Here is a 5806-nt window from a genome sequence, read left to right as displayed (position 1 = left end):
AGCGTATTTACCCAAGTTGATGGGATACCGATTCCCAATCGAGTATAAGCCAGGTCAATCTAAGCAAGCAGCAGATGCTCTTTCACGTCTTTGCTTTATGGCAGTTTCCATACCGCAATCTACCTTCCTTGATGAGGTTCGTTCGGCTCTTCAGTCTTCAACTACTATTCAATCTTGAATTGCTCAATTCGTGGCGGACCCATTGGCCATGCCTCATTACTCTGTACGCGATGCTTGTCTCTTTTGGAAGAATCGATTAGTAATTCCACATGATGATTCTGCCTTCATTCATCCTATCTTCTTTCCATTCCATTCTTCGGTTATTGCTGGACATGCTGCTTCGCTTCGTACATTTCATCGTCTGGCTCACTTCTTTTATTGGCCCTCGATGCCTCGCGATGTTCAGACATTTGTGCGCCATTGCCTAGTTTGTCAACGTGCCAAGCCTTCTCAGCTGCATCCTTCTGCCTTATTAAGCCCCTTACCAATCCCAGAACGAGTGGGGGAGGACATTCCTATGCATTTGATCACCGCTCTGCCATTGGTGAATAGGTATTCTCTCATTTTTGTTGTCCTTGATCCCTTGTCCAAATATAGACATTTTAGGCCTCTACGGTCAAACTATACCAGCCAACAAGTTCCTCAGGTCTTCCTCTTCCTATTGCTCAATGTCTGACATATCTAATCAGACTGACTTGCTACTGACTCAAAGAGAGGACTGACTGACTTGAAAGAGATAGCCAGGCTACTATGAATAAAAGGATTCTTTCTATTGAACCTAGCCTTACTAAATATCGTATGATAAATAAATGGATCTCTGAACTAGAAAGCATAAACCAAAGGCAAGAGTGAAATCTAAAAAGTTTATCAAACCCCGTAGCCGTAGGGGTGAGATAGAGCAGTCAACGGTTACCAGTTGCGTTAGCCGTGTAGTTAGCAAACGGTACTCGAGGAAGAGTTTTCAAGCAGTATAAGTAAGGTAGTGTAAACTAGTTAATCATATTGCTTGTGCGATGGAATTCATTTTAGCTCTCAGTTACTTTCTTGGTCTCGAGCTTCCTGCCTAGTCATCCCACTGTGGCTTTCTCTGGACTTCAGGTTTTTATCCCTCCCCGGATTCATCTTAAACCGACCGATATGCCGAGATGACATCCAGCACGATAGCAAGAAAAGGAAATGGTCTCCGTGCAGCTTCAAGTCACGCCGCTCTCACCAAGATAGAATCATGGTCACATCTGTAGTCTAGTTTAGAGAAGCGGAATGCCAATCGACACTGTAATGGTAGCCATCGGGATTGAGTTCAGCTGCTTTTGATGATACTGACGAATGAGTAGACGGAAGAATGAATCAGATGAGCTCCAGTTTGGTCAAACAGGCGCAACGGGCCAAGAAATAATAAAAGGACACCAGAAGACCGAGAGGCACGAGCTGGCTTAACCCATTCCCTTACCACCAAGCCCGGATAAGCAGCATCTGAAAAAGGAAAGTCGAATTACTTTACCTTTACAGAAAGAGAGCTCGTGAAAGATTTTAAATGGAATTGAAATATCTGTTAATTTCTTTTTCAATTGATTCCTAACAGGATTGGCAAATCTCACTGTGTGTAACACATCTACTTGGAAGTGGAATTAAGATAATGCGCTTTACTCTTTCATTTGTAGCTGGATTAGCCCTTTGGCTGGGCTAACTTGAATCTGTTCTGTTTAGTTTTTCACTAAGCCTCATCTGAGTGCTATATACATAGCTCCTTTCTTTCTTATCAAATAAAATTAACATTCTTTAATCACTTTCTCTCCCCGATCTTATTAGCTTAGTAGCAGCAGTGGAAGTCACAGTAGTTGTAGCTGAGTAAGCTAGAGCCAGAAGCTTTCCACCTACTACCATCTTGCTTAGATGGAGAGCCAGTTCTCGTCATCCATTTATATGTCGCCACCTTGCCTAGCATCTCTTACAGTTCGTATAGCAGCATACCTTCAATTTCCAGATCCAGAGCATCCAATTTCAATTCGGATAACCATTTACAGTTCCATTTTGTGAGCCATAGCCCGTAGATAAAGAAAGGGGGCTGGCTGTTCCTTAGGATGGGTTGGGAATTAATATATATAGGATATAGGGATCGGGGAGGAGATTGTTAAGGTGGTTGAGTTACCCATAGTGGCTTTCGGTCAATCATGGTGCGAAGCGAAACAAATTCCTTTCCTTTCCGTGCCGGTCAGCTAGGCCCACTAAGGCTAAGTGATAGAGTAAGGAAGAAAGAACTCATATCGTAGTCAGTTAAGCGAGAGTGACTTTCGGTTACAGGAAGCAGCACAAACGAAGTACTCTCGTGAAGAGAAAGAAAACTGCTAGAAAAAACCGTTAGTGAAGTTACGGTAAGTTCATGAATTCAATCCTTCTTGCTCTGGTAGTTCTTCTCGGGCGTTACTCTTGCTCTTCCTGGCTCGAAGAAACTCCTTATTTTCCGGCTAGGATGCGGATGAGGAATAAAACTCCTGTTGCTGTTATGGCTAGTGCGATAAGCTCGTAGGTCAGTGGTTCAATCTATACTTTCCGTAAGCGGTTTAAGTAAGAAAAGGAAAGAGAGCCAGCTAGCCAAGTTGCTGTTCTCTAGTAGTGGTATTGTCTATCTCTGCTTTCTCTCGTACTATCGCTTTCGGCTTTTAGCTGTCGGGAAAGCAGCTCATGAATGAATTTCTTCAGTCCGGCAAGTGGCTTTGCTTAGAGAGTCTGTACTTTAAGTTCCAGCTGTAAGTGGTCGTAGAGACACTTGAGGGGCATCAAGATGAGATGACCGAAGTAATCAAGGATTTGGAGAGCGACATGGCGAGCACAGCGGGGGTGCTCAAGGCCCAAACGGCCGAGGTAGTGGCTACCATGACTGCCGAAATTTTTGAGCAACAAGCAAAGATCGTTGTGCTAGAGAAGGCGGTGGCCAATAATGGGCCGGCACCAAGGGAGGTGCAAAAAGTGAAGATCCGCGAGCCCAAATGCTACAACGGTGCAAGGGACGCTAAGGAGTTAGACAACTTCTTGTGGCAGGTGGAGCAATACTTCAAATAAAGTTGGAAGATGAGAATGCTAAGATAGATCAACACTGCCACCATGTACTTTTCGGACGATGCCATGCTTTCTCGCGAGTGGAAATCCTCCTAATCATCATATTAATATGATCATAAAATGAACAAAGCCTACAGACTTGTGAGTACGCCCACTTACTGTTCACAAACAAACTTCAATCACTCCCGAGCGTAACTCCACGATAAGTGCCTAGAATCTGTATGCGAGTGCTTTCCGGGAAGGCAGGTCCGGCACTCCGCGGTGATAGACCGAAGGTATGGACTTTCAGTTCACATGCGCTACTTCGGATTTCTGGGGTAGTTACCTAAACCGTCAGCTTCAAGTATTCTGCTCACCTACATGCCGTGCTGGTGCATATGTTCCACGTGCTTCTACTGGCCAAACCAACCCTAACTCGTTTTGCTTTCTCTGTGCTTGTTTCGCAAGTGACTACTATCATCCTCCCTGCTCCATCCCTATGCTCTCGCATGCTTTCATGTACACGTGTCACCTCTTCCCTACAACCCATGACACGCCCTGCTTTCTATGCCATGCTTCCTCAAAAACTGGAACTGGGCCCTTACAATCTTAGGCTGACCAGCTTCCGTAGCTGTCCTTCCTTTCCTTCTCCCAGCCCACCGCCCTCTCCAATGCTCTCTTCGCTGGTTGCTTCCCTGCTGACTAGGTAAGAGCTTTCTTGCTGTGAAATTAGTTGATTGGACGGCTACTATTAAATAGTATCTACTAGACCTTCGAGCGACGTCGAAAGGTTGCTTTAGTTAATCCTAAAAAGAAAGTTGTTAAGCTTTCGGTTTCCAGGAAACTAAGAAATGGCGGAGCATTCTTTAGTTCCGGAGGGAGCGAACCCTGGTTAGCTGTCGATGTGTGGCTAGTTCTGTTGAGCTTTGCTCCGCTTCTTATTCTTGCACTTGCGTATGCATATTCTTCTTTTTATTCACTTGCAGCATCTAGCCTTTCTTTGAAAGCAATTACCATGTCTTAGATGGAAAGTCATCGGATTAACTGTAAATTCCCTTTTGTGGACATCTGAGGAGAGGGGGGAAGCCCTTTCACAGAATCCGTAGATTCTCTCCCTAAGAGCAGAGCCACTTGACCAGAGAGATAGACGATGTTTGCACGGGTACCCCTTGAATCAATGCATTAATTTGACGTTGGGGCTAAACCTCTTTTTGTTTGGCCCATGAGGATACTTTCACTATACTTGCTCTTCTTGCCTGCTCCCATTTCGAGTCAAGCTTCCGCTTGTCACGAAAGATTATGTTTTTAAGTAGAATGCCCTTGGCAGAGTATACCGATAGCTCTCAAGGGGGACCCCTCATCCAAGGTTTTCCGACAGTTGGCCAGAAATACCTTACTAAGTGTAGAGTTGTCGTGACACACAATAGATTGTTGAAACATTCTCATTCTTTACTTTCTCGTCTTGAGCTCGCCTTGCCGGATTATTCAACCGGATCTCTATAGAGAATATATAATTCGAAATCACCGGTAGTCACATCTAGCTATCAAAGAAGATACAGGCCTTATCCCAATAAAAGTTAGGGAAGGAAGGCAATCTTTCTTTTTCCTAAAAGAACCTCAGCTTGCATACCTTTTCCTTCCTTATCCATCTTTACCTAAAGGACGATAGGAAGATAGGATTGATGTGAGCATTAACGTCCGCATCGTCCGGGTCAAACTACAGGTATGAGTTCCATCTTACTTACTTGGCCCTAGCTTACTACTCCTACTGGGATACTCGCAAAGGAAGGCAAAGATAGCTAATAGCAGCTCAGCTCATATTGGCCTGGCCTTATTCAACTACCAGCACTGGAATGGAAGGCTATGGAAAATAGAAGCACTAGGATAGAGGAACAACGTCCGATAAGAACCGTATCGGACGTTACATCTATCTATAGTCCTCTCGTCCGGTAGTTCCCTTTAGTCTGTTTCTAAGAAGCTAAAACAGCTAAGAACGAATTAGCTCTTTCAAGCCCCGTTTCTAGAAGAGAAAGCCAGAAGGTAATAGCTGATTGGCAGTATGAGTGTCAGAAAGCTGCCTGCTCGAATCAACATCCCTCTACGAGTTTCCTCATTCCTGTGGTTGTTCTCTTTCCTCTAGGCTAGAGAATATCTTCTTTCTATATGTATTTATTACTTACTGTAAGGGACTTTGTAATAAACAGGACAATCTCTAGCTGACGCGATCCAGCACCCCCAATAGCCGATGGAATGCAATATACCGTCATTCGATAGAGTCGTCGCAGCTTGCGAGTTTGAGGGATCGGGCATCGATTCTCTTGGATCCGATAGGAATCTCGATAGCGAGCAGTACCTATCGTTCGCAGCTACCCCTGGTCGTACGTTCCGCGCTTCGTCTTGCGCTATATGTACTGAGATCTTTGGCATGCTCTTCACTGCAGCCACCTTTCAACAGTAAATCGATCACTCTTAGGATGACTGCTCTCTCCATTCATCTGTCGTGACATAGATCGCAGCTTTCATTACTGCTGACTTATCTAGTCACACATGAAGTAAAGTAGCACTCTCCTTATTTTATTATATTTATATTTGTTTAGGTGCCATCAGCGTCTGTGCTTGTATTCTGTCGAAGGAAAATGCCTTTTACGCGAGATGTCGGGACAGGAAAGCTTATTTTGATGGCAGGCCAGTAAAAACTATAGTATTCTTTGCTGCTTCCAGGGTTCATCCTATAGCTACTTAGGATCCGATCTATAGCGCGCCACCCAAT

This window comes from Neltuma alba, unplaced genomic scaffold, assembly GCF_004799145.2.
Source record: "Neltuma alba isolate B1F8T4 unplaced genomic scaffold, ASM479914v2 tig00010579_pilon, whole genome shotgun sequence".
Classification (NCBI taxonomy): Eukaryota; Viridiplantae; Streptophyta; class Magnoliopsida; order Fabales; family Fabaceae; genus Neltuma; species Neltuma alba.
This window is presented reverse-complemented; position numbering follows the sequence as displayed.